The sequence below is a fragment of the Cryptomeria japonica genome, chromosome 6, assembly GCF_030272615.1.
Source record: "Cryptomeria japonica chromosome 6, Sugi_1.0, whole genome shotgun sequence".
Lineage (NCBI taxonomy): Eukaryota > Viridiplantae > Streptophyta > Pinopsida > Cupressales > Cupressaceae > Cryptomeria > Cryptomeria japonica.
The window spans coordinates 15043428-15060536 of record NC_081410.1 but is presented as its reverse complement, the minus strand read 5'-3'; the positions used below and the strand labels follow the sequence as shown (position 1 = coordinate 15060536).

Sequence of the window (17109 nt, the reverse complement as noted above, 5' to 3'; positions counted from 1 at the left end):
CACCTCGGCCATGCAACCTCCCCGTACGGTCAACAACAGCATTGGCACCTCCAATCGTACGACCACCTTCTCGTGCGGTCAACACCCCTCCACTGTACCGCTGCGTTTGTTTGTGCGGTGCTGCGTTTATGTTTGCGTTTTATGTCTCCGCGCTCCGTGCCTTTATTCCTTGCGGCAACGGTGGTTTCCACCGCACGGTGGTCCACCATACGGTGTTGCCACCGCACGGTGGTTCCACCGTCGGTGTTGTCATCGCACAATGGTGCTACCGTATGGTGGTTCCACCGTGGCTTTCTTCTCTTTTTTTTTTTTTTAATTTTATTTTTTTGCAGCCGTACGATCAACTATCGTACGGACCCATACGACCATAATTTTTTTTTAAATTTTTTTTCTTTACAGTCGTACAAACCCGTACAGCCGTACGTTTTTTTAATTTTTTTATTTTATTTTTTAAATTTCCTAATTTAGTTGTCTAGAGAGTCTTCGGCTCAAGTCCCCTGTCTCCGGGATCGCCCTTCATCCTTCTCGGTTTTCCTCGCCCAAGAATCTCTCGCGTTGGTCTCGTGCCTCTCAAGTCGTCTGCCCGGCCTCTCGAGTCCCCTTCCATCCTATCGGGTTCCCCTTCGGACTCTCGAGTCCGGCCTCTCGGGTCCCCTGCGCGCTTCTTGTGGTAGGGTTTCAATTTGGATCTGTTGGTGGCAAGTCTATTTTCAATGGCCATCTGAAGACCTGGAACCACAAATTCTATAGGGACCATGGTCTCCTTCCCATACATAAGAAGAAGAAGAATAATAAAGATTTTGAAAGTTGCGGCCTTCCACACAGGGTTCCAATCATTGCCGACACAATTGATCTTGGGATTATCTACGTCACCGAGGTTTGGGGCGTCTCCCTTCCAATATTCTATGTATTCAGGCCGGTACACCTCCTCTGTTACTTGCACTGGTTCCTCTACTTCGAGCCTGTAGCTCTGGAACATTTTGTAATCCTCCATCTGCCAGTGGAAGAGCTCGTTCAATGACCCCGTCTCATCCTCGGAGCACTCTCCTAGTTTGAGAATCCCTTCGTCGTTGGGCTCCCTGCAACCTCGTCCTTCGTTCCTCAGGTTGCCTTCTCCTTCACCCTCCGATTCCGAAGATGAGGCCAGTTCCTCACTAGCCAACTGTATCCCAAGGTCTATGATAAACTTCCTTCCTCCATTCTCCATAGACAGAGTGTTCTTCTTCTAGTTGTGGGTGGCCTTGGCTGCCACTAGCCACCCTCTCCCTAAGATCGCATCATACCCTTTTTTCTTTAGTGGGATTACCACGAAGTCCAGTATGAAGGGTTGCATCCCGATGGTAACTTGTTGGCCCATCAATGTCCCGATGGGTTTGATTCCATGCTGATCTGCTCCAAGCAGATTGAATGTAGATGGCCACAGCGTCGGCTTCCCCAGCTTCCGCCAGGTTTCTTCTAGAAGAACATTCACTCCTAATCCACCATCGATGATGGTATCGGTTACAGTGGTGCGAAGGATACCCATCTCCACAATGGCCGGGTTCCTTCCGGTGTTAACTGCCAGCACCATGGGGTCTATTGCAAAACCCCCAGGAACATCTGTGCGGTGGTTCGTATTGGTGCGTGGTTGGGAGAGATTATTCAGCAACGCGTTCATAATTGAGGCATCGTCTGGAGGAGGTCGTGTACCTTCACAAGCACCTCCAGTTTTAATTTTAAAATTTGATTTAGTATAGCATCCTCCGCCTCTGGTTGGCTGAAAGTACTCGTCGTACCCTTCGCCTTCGCCCTTTCTCGTATCTCTTTCTCAATTTCTTCCTGTGCTTCCCGTGCCATTCGCTTCTCCATCTCCGGGTCTGGGCACATTGCGTGTCTGGCTTGGGTGCGGGTTACGACCAACACTTCCTCTTCTTTGGTTTCCTCGACATTGAGCAAGTTGATGCCGGACTTCACGCAGGTGGCGTCTTCGTGGTCTCCTGGTCCGCACCATTTGCACAAATATTGTGTGGCCTCTCCCTTCAGGCAGTCTCAAGCGAAGTGCCCCCACTGGTTGCACGCTCTGCATTGTACCATCGGTCGACCTTTGGAGTCGTATTGGATTTGGCTCCTTGTGTTGTTATTGTTGTTTCGTCCTCCCCACTGGTTATCTTGGTAGCCTCCCGAGGTTGCATTGTTGTTCGCTTGTTGGCCCGTACCCACTGGTGCAGAGGTTGTGGCCTGCTGCGTGAACAGCACCAGGTTCATTTGCGTATTCCGGGTTTTCATGTTGTATGGGCACTCCTTGGTGGAGTGTCCCATCACTTGGCAAATCTCACAGAATGCCTTCTTCGAGCAAGTACCCTTTGTGTGCCTCTCCTCTTTGCACTCAGTGCACCATATGTCCCCTTCGATCCGACCGATGCTTCTCCTTGTTTTGAATTCCCTCCTCATTCGCTCCATGTCTTTCTAGAGCGCTTGCACCCGTTTGCCAGCCTCGCTGTCGCTGCTGCTTTCCTGTGATGAGTCATCCCCCTCGAACGAGCTATCCTTTTTTTTCTTCGATGTCTTGGTCTCGCTCTCGAGATCCATCGCTCTATTGTATGCATCTTCGTACGATGTAGGTGGAACGATTTTCATCTTCCTTCGGAGGGAATGCTTTAGTCCCTCCACGAACCATCGCTTTTTCAACCCATCTGCTGGTTGACTCTCCATTTTTCCCAATAGTTCCTTCAGCCGCCCACTATAGGTTCGGACAGTCTCGTTCTTGTTTTGCTTCGTTCCATAGATCTCGGCGACTATTTCATTGTCATCTCTCAGGAGGCGGAACTCTATCCCAAACTGCTTCTTCAGGTCGGGCCATGTGCTGACTTTGGCCTTGTCCATATCTGAGTACCACTCTATGGCCACTCCTCTCAAGGTTGTTGGGAATTGTGTTACCCATTCGTCTTGGTTGGTAACACCGTTCACTGACCATATGGTTTCGCACGTTCGACAATGGCGGACGGGATCTTCCTTCCCATCACCATTGAACTTCGGCAGTTTCTATTTACTCCCCATCGATGGGGGTCGTCTTCCTGGAGGTGGCCGTGGCTGTGTCTAGGCCCCTGCGCCGCTCCCTCCGGTGCTGGTGGTGTGTCCTGTGTGGGTGACTAGAGGTATGGTGTGTTGCCTGTCGAGTGTGGCACCTACCGTACGGTTATCCTTCCCTTCGTTGTCACCCGCGCCCACTCCTGACTCCCTTTGGTGATCCTCACTTTGTGGTGTAAGGGATAAGTTTCTGAACCGATCCCGCGTCTCTTCGACTAGATCTCTCCTTAACCTTGTTTCCTCCAGAAACTCTTCGTGGCTCCACACCCTACGTTGTTCTGGCGACGCATAGAAATTTCCGTTGGCTTCTGCACCCTTCGTGACACCTCCTTGGTTCCCCTCAGGCCACCCTTCGGCAGGTCGTCCTTCGGCAAGTTGCCTCAGCCTCCGTCTACGTTCTACTTGCTGCTCCAGAATCAAGGCCCTCTGCGCGGCCTCCCACTCGTTCGTTTCTGTTTTTTTATTTCTATCTTTATTCAATAGGTTGGGCATTAATTGCCGTACATTTCCATAATTCGCAATACACAAACCAAAACACGTCTTTATTAATTCATTTCCTTAGATACAACTCGTGTCAATGACACTTTTATTTGAATATAGAAAATTCAAGGTTCAATTCCTTCTTGGTCTGGTGCCATCCCGCACCTCCAACGCTGTCCACGCGGCACTTGGTGGGATTTCCGCCTCCGTCGCCCCTCGTCAGACGTAGGTCTGGATGGCTACCGGAGCAGAATTGAAAATTCTCTCATTGCGGTGTCTTCTCCTGTGTAAAGTTTTGTTCGCGCGTCGTCGGCCTCTGGGTTTATCTCACCAACGGGTAGGCCCATCGTATTCGTGCACCATCCGCGTTTTCCGTTCCCGAGTACGTCTAGGCAACGACGCCAAATGTTTGCCCTCTCGGGCGAATAACTTAAGGTACACAAATAAAGCACGTAATGTAGAATAATAATGCCATAGATATCAGATGCAATATAAGAGATGTTATTCCATTCCTAGTCGTTTCTCCTCACAAGTTACATTCGGAAGTATATAAAGATACCGAGGGGGTGCGAGCGCCAACCGTCGCACCGCAACTACCATCCCGCAGTTGCCAACTAACCAAGACAATTACAACTTAATTAACTAGTTTTATTTTCATGTACAATATTGCCACCAACAGATGCGAATTTGATTATTTCATTGCATTGTTCTTATTTTACAGTGATTCACATTTTTCATCATTCACAATAGCGAATTGACAAAACTCAAGACCATGAATCTAAACTTCAATAACAATTAAAACTCAACCAAATGACATTAGATATCCATTTGAACCCTCCCCACATCAATGCTGGTATTCCATCTATTGTGACATTTTCGTACATCACCCCATTGCAAATGGGGACCCCTAGTTTTTCCCGCTTTATAGGTTAGTTGTCTTGGTTTGGTCGTCTAGTAGTGTCTCTAGCTATTGACCTTTTGCTTGTAGGAGGTGCAGGGCCTCAGGCTGTCAAGAGGTGATCAAGTCGTGTCTCTCTCTTTGAGTTGGAGTGAGGTCAGTTTTTACTCTTAATGCCTTGGTGATGAACGATTTATGATGATCATTTCATTTGATCATCAATCACAGATGATATGTTGAGTGCAAGTATGGAGGTCAGTCACAAGAATTGAGACGTTTGATGAATGCCAATCAGAGTAAAGGCTTAGACAAGCATGAGGAGGCTTGGGTGATGATGAAGGACCCTTGAAATGAGTAAGTTAAGTGCCACAACCCATGAAATTGAAAAAGAGAGGTCACTTCCTGTGACCCCTCAAAACCCCGTCCTGCCTTCACTCACTGTCAATGATCCTCCAAAAGCCCGACCGCCTTGAGGTCACTTCCTGTGACCCATCAAAAGCTCGATCAAGATGGATAATTTCTATACTTTGCAAAATGAACTTTGATTGAGGCAAATACTTAATGCATTGAGGGATAATGCTATTTGAGGTTGACAAAGTTTGCTAGGTGGGAATAGAAATTCATTGAAGAGTTCATTGAGTGGGTTGTATTGATATCCTCATTCAATGTCAGTGCCCCTCCAAATCCCCAACCTGCTTGCTAGTATTTCTAGTTGGTGCTAAAATCCACGACCAACTTGAGTCACTGTCAGTGACCCCTTAAAAGTCATTGCTAGTGACACCTCAAAAACCCGCCCAAGGACTTGAAGATGTTTATGCTGTTAAAAAGGGAATGATTTCAATGTCCAAGCAAAACAAGTAATCAGATTGGTGGAATCTTCTAGCAGTGAATGGAAATGTCTTAAACAAGCAGATTGAGCAAGTAAAGATGACATTTTGGAGCCACTGTCAGTGAGGGATCAAATCCCCGACCGCTGTCAATGGGTATCCAAATGCCTGACATCCTTATGATGATTATCTGTGCATCCCCAAAAGTCTGAACATATTATTGCAAGCACTATCGGTGGGTGTCTATAATTCTGACCAGCTCTAGGTCATTTCCACTTGACATCAAAAGGGTCTGGCCCAAGGCTACGAAATGATGATTATACTATAGTATCAATGCTTGAGCAATAAAGATGAGGTTGCTTTCATGAAGAAAGGAAAGGATGATTTGAATGTCTGATCAAACAAATGACTAAGGTTGATGAAGAAACGAAGAAATGAAGGTGATCAAGAAGGAAGTTATCACTTCCACTTAGCAACCAAAAGTCCGACCACTGTCAATGCTCATCTAAAAGTCCGATCACTGTCAGTGGGTGTCCAAAAGCCCGAACTTCCTATGCCCCATCAAAAGTCCGAACTTCTTGAAGACCACTGCCAGTGCTACTTGAAAACTCCAATTGACTTATAAGCATTTCCAGTGACACATGAAAGTCTGCCCATCTAGAAGTTACTTCCAATCCATGGCTTAGAAAGCTAGTGAGTAATAGCAGATCTCAGACCTGAAACCAATGGAAATCAGACCTTAATCAGACCTGATTGCAAGCAAATTTTATCAGCAGATTACCACTTCCAGATTTGAACTAATGATTAGTGATACACTAGGGGTATGAAAGGTTCCTTTATCATCATGATTTTTGATTCATTGTGTCTCCTTTCGGGTATTGATGCAAGGAAAGGAGGCTGATAAAGATGAACATTCAGAGAGACGTCAAGGAATTTAGCATGTGCAAGACAAGGAATCGAGTGCAAAGGACTCTACTAAGGCGAAGACCCTCAAGGATGGCATGAAGAGGATTTCACAATGATGCAATGGAGGACTCATCATCGCAAGGTGAAGGTCAACATCATCAATGAGCAGGCATAAGAGATGAAGTGCTAAAGGAAGGAATTTTACAACTATCTTGAATTTTCTCCAGAAATCCAAGAATCATTGCCAATACATCAAGAGATTTCCCGATGCATGACGGAGAATTGGAGAAGATGATCAAATCAGGCAAGATGATGCAATTCATCATCTCATTTCCTCCATCATTACTACAGGCGCTTGGAAAGGTTGAGTATCAAGAGGTATTGCCCGAATCACAAACACATGTGATGAGTTACAAGGAGAAAGTGGCTGAAGTGGCACCTAGTCATCACCTATCCAATCACATCATTCCAAGATAATGCATCTAAATTCAATGCACCTAACTCATCCATCAAGGAGGATAACCACCACATGTGGGCACAAAATTTGATGCACCTACCCTCATCATATATTGATCAATCATTCTATGAAGGACATGTGTCCTATTTATTGTAATTTTATCATTGGTCAAACATTAAATGCTAAATAATGGGTGTAACAAACCCTAATTAGGGTTTCTATCTTGTAATCTTGGCCATTGATTGTGAATCAATTTGAGCCACTCATTGTAAAAAGCTATCTATATAAGGCTCAACCTTCTCATTTGTAAAGGTTAATAGTTCAGTAGTAGACAATAGTCAATAGTTAGATAGCAGCTAGAGTAGAGTAGGAGAGAAGGGAGATTGTTGTCAGGACTTTGTTGGAAGAAGAATGTTTTCATTGAAGATATGGTGAACTTCATGTGTTGATTCAACATTTTGCATGGTCTCTACTTCTCATTTATTTTCATGTTGATTAGATGCATGGAAGCTATGATGGATGGCTAATGGTGGAATTCTTATGTTCATATACTAGTATTTCATTGATTGTGAAGTATCTTGTGTAGTCAATTGAACTCATTTAGCCAAGCTTAATTTTAATTGCTACTTCTTCATTGATATGCATCGTCTTGATGTGTCTATGTCTTTGGTAGTGATTTGAACATCATACGCTTACCTTAGGAGATCACACTAAACTTTGTGAATTTGTTGCTTTGCATGGCAAAGCAAAGTCTAGTTGAATTTCACTAAGTCATTCATGGTTTCTTACATTCTTAGGATTAGATTAACTTTCTCAACCCTTTATTCTTTTGCTATTTTTTCAAGTCAAGTAAATTCCTACATTCCAACAACCTTCAAGTTCAACGTAAGTCCCCCTTGTGATTCCAGCAATATCACATCATACACACTGAGTCTATCCAAGAGAACATTTGGAACCTTGGAGTCGTCCCATTTGATCACACAGTTTAACATTTGGGAGGATTTTGTTCAAGAGAGGATAGAATACTTAATATTTTATTTTGTGTTGCATAGTGCATAAAAACACATCAACACCATCCTTATAAACTAAACTACAGGTCCATGATTCTACCGTACGTTGAAACTAAATTATGGCCCAAGTGAAGGAAACATAGTTGCTTTTGTGGCCCTAATAACAAACTTCCAAATTTCAAGCTTCTTGTCTAGTAAAAAAAATTGAGTTAGTTGAAAGAGATAGCCTACCACAGACAATAAAGATATAACAAGCAATTGACAACTCTATAGGCGTAACCTAACCAATGACATACCAAGATTTCTGAAAATTTTGGAGAAACATTGCATGCTCTACCAGAGAGAATATGATCATCATGCTAGTTACATGACAATTTCATTGGCAAAGAAAGAAAATTTATTTTATTGTGTTTGTGTTTTCTCTAGGTCTAATATCTTGGCAGTTTCAAGATTGCCAGGTGAAGAGAGTTGTATTTGCCCATCTTCTACGTGCTTGTTGGTGAAGATGGGCACTTCATGCAGTTGTACTCTTTAATACACTTGTCAAAAACTTATAGATAGGTTATAATATATTTTCAACTTTAAGACATCATATTTTAAAGGCATCTACTATGTTGGATTGTCCCTGTAGTGAGATTTCCCTGTGCAAATTTGGTTTTGAGTACTTGTATAATGTTCCATGTGACCTGATTCCTGATATTTTAAGGGAGAAAATCTTCTATACTCCCCTACTCATCACATAGAAGAAGAAGATGAAACATTTTTAGGCATATTGAACCATGTTTCCTTTTCATAATATAAAAGATATGAATATCATATACAAACATTTAACAAACAAATTCTAGAAGTTACTAGTAGAATATTTTAGCAAATATATAGTCAACTTAAGTCAGGCTAATCTTACATTAAGATTTCGATAATATTCTAGTGCATTTTTACAATTTGGAGAATCAATAAACCAAAATAAAAGTATTCCGTAGTCCTGGTCTAAAGGTAAAGCAGAGAAAAGTGTTGGATGGTGAAGTCCAGCGGGTGCAGCCTACTGGACTTCTTTATTTGTTTTCCCTCCATTTGTAGCCTTTTGGCATTTCTTGTCAAGACTTCCAAATACAAAACAAAACATTGTGGATAATGTATCATTATTGATGTATTGCTGATGAATAATGAGCCGCTTTATGTGAAACCAGAATAGAGATAATAACAGAGAGATTTCCCCTGCATTTTCCATAGATGTAATCAAATTGTTGAACCACGTAAATCTGGTGTTTGTGTTTATCATTTGTTCAATCTTGCATCTTTTAATTCTGAGATTGTAATTGTTTATTTATCTGCACTTTGCATCAACAATTGGTACGAGAGCTTGTTAAAGAAGCTGAGTCAAAAATTGTGAAGAATTCTCGCGAAGATGGAAGAGGTGGATAAAAAGAGAATCGAAAAATTCTCGAGACAGAATTTTGGTATGTGGAAGATGGACATGGAGGCATTGTTGATGCAAAGAGAATTCTCTACTACGCTGGAAGGTAAATCCAAGAAGCCAACTACAATAGTTGATGAGTAGGATAAATTGGATAAGAAAGCAAGAGCAACTATCATCCTCTCTTTCTCCAATAACGTATTATTGAATATTACAATAGAGAAGACAACAAAAGGATTGTGGGATAAATTGTTAAAAAAATTTCCATGAAAAATAAATACAATTTAAAGATGAAGGAAGGAGGTAACATGTAAAAACTTCTAAATGAATTCAATACATTAATCAACCAATTGATTTTCGTGAATATAAATAGGGATGATGAAATCAAGGTCATCTTAATATTGTGCTTTTTACTGGATAGCTGGGAAGGAGTAGTGATAGCAATCAACAATTCAGTGTCTGGTAAACAAGTAAGTATACTAAAATTTGATCATGTTGTTAGTGTTAGAGTAAAAGGTTTTATTTACTTAATTAATTTAATCATATTGATTAATTAATTAAGTCACCTTTTCTTTTTTCACTTAAGCTAAATTTAGGGAGCTTTTTTAGGCATTTAATAATTATTTTATTTCATGCATTCATCCCTTAGGATTTGCTTTAGGGTTTTGATCTCCTTTATTAAAGGATTGATCTCATTGTAATTATTCTTTCTAGCAAGTTAATTCAATTCTGATCCCTTCTTGCAATTGTCTCCAATTATTCTTGCACTCTCTTGTTTGTAGGTTTTTCTCTTATACATGGCAAGTATTTGCATGCACGTGATTACTAGGCATTGTGGAATTCATCAATCATGAATTCTAACATGGTATCAGAGCCCCAGATCTGAAGATTCTTGTTTGTTTTTTTGGAGATTATTTGAATGCACAGCAAATTGTTCATCTTGGGTTACTTTGGATCGCACAATTAGTTCCAGAAGGCTCGAGAAAGTCAGGATCGCCTTTCGTTTCACTGAAATCCGATATACAAAGTCCATTTTGCAAGGGTTGGTTGTACACATGTTCTTAAGAGAGTCTCTTGAGACATGCACTTGCATGTGTACTTTCTTTTTCCCATCTCTTTTTGAAGAGGAGTTTTTTCCCACTAGGTTTTCTCCTTTTCTCCACTTTACAGAGATTTGCATGTTGTGATTGGATACTTCATTGGGCCTTGTTGTCGGGACCCAAATTTGCATTGTTGCATGTAGTTGCATTTTTTGCATGTAGCTGCTTTCATGCACTTAGCTTTTTGGCTACTCCCTAAATTCATCTTAAGCGGGGGGTGTTAGAGTAAAAGGTTTTATTTACTTAATTAATTTAATCATATTGATTAATTAATTAAGTCACCTTTTCTTTTTTCACTTAAGCTAAATTTAGGAAGCTTTTTTAGGCATTTAATAATTATTTTATTTCATGCATTCATCCCTTAGGGTTTGCTTTAAGGTTTTGATCTTCTTTATTAAAGGATTGATCGCATTGTAATTATTCATTCTAGCAAATTAATTCAATTATGATCCCTTCTTGCAATTGTCTCCAATTATTCTTGCACTCTCTTGTTTGTAGGTTTTTCTCTTGTGCATAGTAGGTATTTGCATGCAGGTGATTACTGGGCATTGTGGAATTCATCAATCATGAATTCTAACAGTTAGGACTCTCCTTAGTTGAGATATGAGGAGGAAAAATCAAGGAAACTCCTAGGGTGATACTTCGTTTTTTGGCAATAAAGGGAGACCCCAAGAAAGAGGCACAAATAATAATAGGAGAAGATCAAAATCTACCAAAAGATCTAAGTCCAGAGGTAGAAATGTAGGTTGTTGGTTTGTGGCAAAGAATGACGCACAAAGAAGAATTGTTGGTCATTTAAGAAGGTGCAAAATCAGTCAAAGGAAAATGAAGTTAACACCACATATGAAGAGGATAAAGGTACATTAGTCTTGTCAACAAGTGAAACTATAGCTAATATGTGGATGTTGGATTCTAGCGCTTCCTTTCATGCAACCTCACACCAAAAAGTTTCCAAAAATTATCAAGAAGACAAACTTATTAAGGTCTATCCTTAGTGACAATGAATCATGAGACATTATTGGTAAAGGTGATGTATTGTAGAAATTTAATAATAGAAATGAGTGGTTGTTGTGGGATGTGATGCATGTTCCTAAGCTAAAGGGAAGTCTGATTTTTGTGGGACAACTTGATGCTCAAGGATATAGCATCACTTTTTCTGCAAATACTTGGAAGTCGATCAAAGGAGCCTTAGTAATTACAAGAGGCTGCACATTGGGGACTTTGTATGTGCTAGAAAGTCACACTGAAGTGCAAACTGCAATGGCAGTTGTGGATAGCAGTACAAAGCTTTGACATAAGAGGTTCGAGCATATGAGCAAGAAGGGACTTGAGATTTCTTTCAAAAGAGATCAACTTCCAGGTTTGAGATCTATTGATTTAGAGTTGTGTGAGCATTGTATCTATGGCAAACAAAAGCGGATCAACTTCTCTAAAACTGAACATGACAAGAAGACAAGACCTTTGGAGCTCGTGCACTCAAACATATTTGGTCCCACGGAGGTAACCTCTATTGGAGGGTCAAATTACTTTGTTACTTTTCTTGATGATTGCACTCACAAGGTTTGGATCTATATGCTAAATAAAAAATCTGAAGTATTTAGCAAATTTAAAGTTTTCAAAGCAATTGTTGAATATTAAACCAACAATAAAATCAAGTACTTGAAAACGGATAATGGTGGAGAGTTTTCCTCTTTGGAGTTTGATAACTTTTGTGCAAATAATGACATACAACACATTGACGAAGATAATTTTGATGCATTGTATGTCATTATTTGCACAAAAGTTATCAAACTACAAAGAGAAAAACTCTCCACCATTATCCATTTTCAAACACTTGATTTATTTGTTGGTTTGATTTCAACAATTGCTTTGAAAACTTTAAATTTGTTATAAATAATTCAAACTTCCCATTTAGCATATAGACCCAAACCTTGCAAGTGCAATCATCGAGAAAAGTAACAAAGTAATTAGACCCTCCAATAAAGATTACTTCTATGGGACCAAATACATCTGAGTGCATGAGCTCCAAAGGCCTTGTCTTCTTATCATGTCTAGTTTTACAAAAGTTGATCTACCTTTGTTTGCCATAAATATAATACTCACACAACTCTAAATCAACAAATTTCAAACCTAAAAGTTGATCCCTTCTGAGCAAAATTTCAAGTCCCTTCTTGCTCATATGCCTAAGCCTCTTAAACTAAAGCTCTATCCAGCTGTCCGCAACCACCATCATAGCTTGCACTTCAACGTAACTTTCTAGCACATACAAAGTGTCCATTTGTTGCATCTTGCAATTACTAAGACTCTTTTGGTCACCTTCCAATTATTTGAAAAAAAAGTGATTCTACATCCTTGAACATCAAGTTGTCCTGCAAAAAATAGATTTCTCTTGAGCTTAAAACATGTCTCACATTTCTCATCAACCACTTATTTCTATTTTTTAATCTCAACAATACATCACCTTTACCAATAATGTCACATGGTTAATTGTCACCAAGGTAGACCTTATCAAGTTTGTGTTCTTGATAATTTTTGCAAACTTCCCGGCATGAGGTTGCATGAAAGGAAGCACTAGAGTCCATCATCCACACATTAGTTGTAGTTTCACTTGTCGACGAGACTAATGTACCTTCATCCTCTTCACATGTGGTGTTAACTCCATTTTCATTTGACTGATTTTGCACTTTCTTATATGATCAACAATTCTTCTTTGTGTATCCTTCTTTGCCACAAAACCAGTAACCTTCATGTCTACCTCTGGACTTGGATCTTTTGATAGATTTTGATCTTCTCCTATTATAATTTATGTCTCTTTCTTGAGGTCTCCCTTTATTGCCAAAAATCAAAGCATCACCTGAAGAGTTTCCTTGATGTTTCATTTTCATATCTTCACTAAGGAGATTCCGACAACATCATCAAATTTCAGTATACTTCTTGGTTTACTGGATACCAAATTGCTGATTGTCATCGCTACTCCTTCCCAACCATCCAGTAGAGAGCACAATAATAAGATGGCCTTGATTTTATCATCTAGATTTATATTCACGAAAATCAATTGTCTGAGTAATATATCAAATTCATCTAAGATAGTTTGACATGTTACCTCCTTCCTTCATCTTTAAATTGTATAATTTCTTTATGAGAAAAACCTTGTTTCAAGCATAAACCATCTCATACATATCAAACAATTTATCCCACAATCCTTCCGATGTCTTCTTCATTGCAACATTAAATAATACATTATTGGATAAAGAGAGGATGATAGTTGCTCTTTCTTTCTTATCCAATTTCTCCCACTCCTAATCAACCATTGTAGTAGGCTTCTTCTTAGCTTTGCCTTCTAGTGCAATAGAGAGGTCTCTCTAAATCAACAACGCCTCCATTTGTGTCTTCCACATACCAAAACTTTGCCCCAAGAATTTTTCAATTCTCCACTTATCTGCCTCCTCCATCTTCCCAAAAAATTTCACAATTTCTGACTCAGCTTCTTCAACAAGCTCTAATAGCATATTGTGAACCACGTATATCCAATGTTTATGTTTATCATTTGTTCTATCTTGCATCTTTTAATTATGAGTTTATAATTGTTTATTTAACTGCACTTTGCATCAACATAAAGCCCTAGGTCCAGTGAAACGGCAGAGTGGGCAATGTGAGGCTGATATGTGGATGTACATGTTGCCAATTAACCAAGTAAACACCTGTAAGAGGTGTAGTTTAAATGAGGTAAAGGAGAAACACATAGTGGCAAAATCCTATAGTAAACCTGAAAGCAAGAAAAACAAACAAAATTTGGCTTGGAAGAGATTATTTTAAAATTAGAGATTCACAGGATTAATGCAAACAGATAAATATTTTGAAGGGGATGAACTTAAGTCGTCAAAGTATCGGGTTTCCCTGCGACGCCCCAATTTCTAATCTCGTGAGATTATAGAATGTCAAAAATGGATTAAATGTTCATCCAACTCACTGGGGGTGTTGTACACTTATGAAGTAGGCTAGCTGCAAGTGCGGATGAACTTGATGTAAGAGATACCCTCCATCATGACATTTCAGCCCAAGGCTACCGCACAAAGGGCATTTAAAAAACAATTATAAACAGGTAGATCATGCACACTAATTTGGACCAAAATTATGAACCATAAACATTTCATTAGTTGAAATGTGTGTCGATAGAACATAAAAGGGTAGAAAAGAAAAAGGATTTGCATAAATTATTGCCACTTATCATGACGATATTTAATCATAGCCCTCTCTCATTATGTATCTAACTATAGGTGGATTCAATTCATGCCTAATATTAATCAAGTTGATCTTCTTCCTTCTAAGATACGGATTGGAGGTGACCCAATTCTAATCAAATGAAGCTTATGATCACTTTATGCTTTCCAAAGGAAATGTTGAGAACTAATATCTGTTATTGTTAACCGACGCTGCCCAATTCATTGTGTAGTTTAGTTGGTTGAAAAAAGGAATGCTACAAATACGTGCAAAACAAGTTGGAGGTGATATTCTACTTACAAATGCCAAATGAAAAAGCTTGCGCAGGTTTACAATCCACCGTAGAAAAAGTGAGACCACCCAGCAATGTTAACATCAGGAGTCTTCGTGTCTGCTACTGAGAAGAGGCCCCTTTAACATTAGTTGAAATGGAAGGCAAACTCACTGACCCACCTTTTGAATGACGTGATTTGGTTGTAGGAGGGTAAAAGAAACGCGGCATGGCTGATAAACTTTCCATCTCTCAAGGTTTTGATAGGTGACACTTTTTTTTTCTTTGGATTTCATTTCTTTCTGATATGGGCATTCAGATAAGGGCGCGGCCTGTTCTTTGGCGTCTACCTTCGTTTAAATGAAATAATCGTCGGATTGAAAGCTCTAGCCGGATTAATTATAAAATGAACATCACAAGCTGAATTTCAAATTATTTTTTAATTTATATATAATGAAATAGGGTCTATTTTATGACCCTTTTTTTTAATGGTGGTATACTCTCACTGGACAAAAAGATGCTTAGGAACAAATAAAACACCAATAAGTTTAAGTGGATGCAATCATATTATAATATTAAAAATTAAATAGTTAGCATTTGATAGTATATTTCAATTATTAATAATATTGTTTTTCATAGGTTGTTGGTCTTGAATTTTTTGAGTATACATAATTTCATAATAAGATGAAATAGCTAGTTCAAGGTAAGGAAACTTCTTGTTCTAATTAAGAAGAGATCCTCAATTGTATTGCACCATTGAAAGATACATAGAAGGATGACCCACTTAGAGACACAAAGCTCTCCTAGTAGTACTCCTAGAATATCATGGTAAGTTGTCATATGTAGTTCCTTATTCTTAAGCCTCTCAATGAAGAACAAGTGTATACACTAGAGGTAAACTCAAAGGAACTCTTGCCACAATGCAAGGAGCACTCAAATGAAACTTCTTCTTTTTTGGGGAACTCCAACATGTGGAGCATCTTATATGTCTATTAAGAATATCTTTGGGGCTTTATGCAACTCGATGGTCTTGTAAATGTAATGCATGGCTCTTGTTCCATTGCTTTACTTTTCAGGCCCATTTTTTTATTTATTTACAATAGTTTATTTCACAAAGCCAATCTTTTTTGATGAAATTTACATGTCAAAAGATATTATAGCCATGATATCCAAGTAATGTTAGGATGAGGTGTCACGGCCTTGCAATCCTAATGTTCATATTTAATATTTTAAATGTATTCTTATATCAGTTTTGTCACTTTTATATTTTCTTATGAAAGTTGGTATCACATTTGGAGGCAGCATTAATTTCATTTTTTAGAGATTTTTTTTTCCTCACATCATGATTAGGAATCTCACATTGAATTGGCATATTTTTTCCATATGGACATCTTGAAAGATGTATAAGAGCATCTTGATTAGTCTTCATGGCTTATATGTAAAATATTGTTATGACACATAAGAGCATGTAAGAGGGAGATTACATTGGAGTCTTAACCAATTTTATGACAAAGTCGGACACTTGTCATGAAGCATCTAATGTATGAGAGAATGAAGATATATTGGGGTGTCCAAGTTTTGGTGGTAAAACATTTTTGTTTATGACATATGACAACATGTAAGGAATATACTAAAGATAGTCTAGGAGACCAAAGATTAAGAAACCATTGGATTTTTTGACTTGACCATTTGTGCACTTATACCTCACTTAGTCTTGTTGATAGTTTTCCAAAACCATGTGATGGTTTCCAATTTGTACTTCTCTATAGATTTGTGCTTGGAGTTAGAGGTTGCATAGGTTGTTTTGCAAGTTGTATGTATAATGAAGTGTTAGTAAAATTAAATGGATAGTTTATATTCATGTGACTCACTTTTGAAGAATTAATACAAGCCTGGGTCTCTTGGGATGTGGAGTTTTTCTAAAAGGGTTTATTCATGTAATTATAATTGTTTATGGTTTGCATTGTCTTTATGGTTGTTTCTATTTTTAATATATTATATCATTGCTAGGGATTTTGTAGCATTAAAGTTCACTGTATCTCATTATGAAGTTGTGCCCCATTTCTAAATTTGGCACTAGAGGCACAGATAGCTTGATTTGAGAAAGGGGTGCCTTTTTTAGAGTGTGTGATTGGGTTTTTTTATTGTAGTATGAATGTTTTGTGGTTTCTTATAATTTCAATTTCTATGTGAAAGAGATAGCTCATTTCAGTTGGAGATCAAAAAGCTCAATGGCATTAATTTTGAGCTTTGAAAGCTAAAGATGGAGGATTTCTTTGAAGAAAGAGATCAATAGATTATGTAATGCCCTACCAAGGAATCCTCAGGGACATTAGCCAAAAAAACATGGAATATTTTTTTTAAAATATTTAAGATAAACATTAACAACTCTCAAAATTTTACTGGCTCAAACTATAAACACACAACACGTCTTGTTGCAACTCGACGATGCATAAAAA

At 39.0% G+C, this 17109-nt stretch overlaps 1 long non-coding RNA gene across 3 annotated transcripts in view; it reads right to left on the bottom strand.

Moving 5' to 3' along the window:
* LOC131048065 (uncharacterized) overlaps window positions 1–14999 on the bottom strand; it is a 45086-nt gene extending 30087 nt beyond the window's left edge. For all 3 annotated transcript variants that reach the window (XR_009358137.1, XR_009106351.2, XR_009358138.1), the window contains exon 1: window positions 14680–14999. This is a non-coding gene — a long non-coding RNA (uncharacterized LOC131048065). The remainder of the gene's footprint in view (window positions 1–14679) is intronic.
* Between the last annotated feature and the right edge of the window lie 2110 nt (window positions 15000–17109).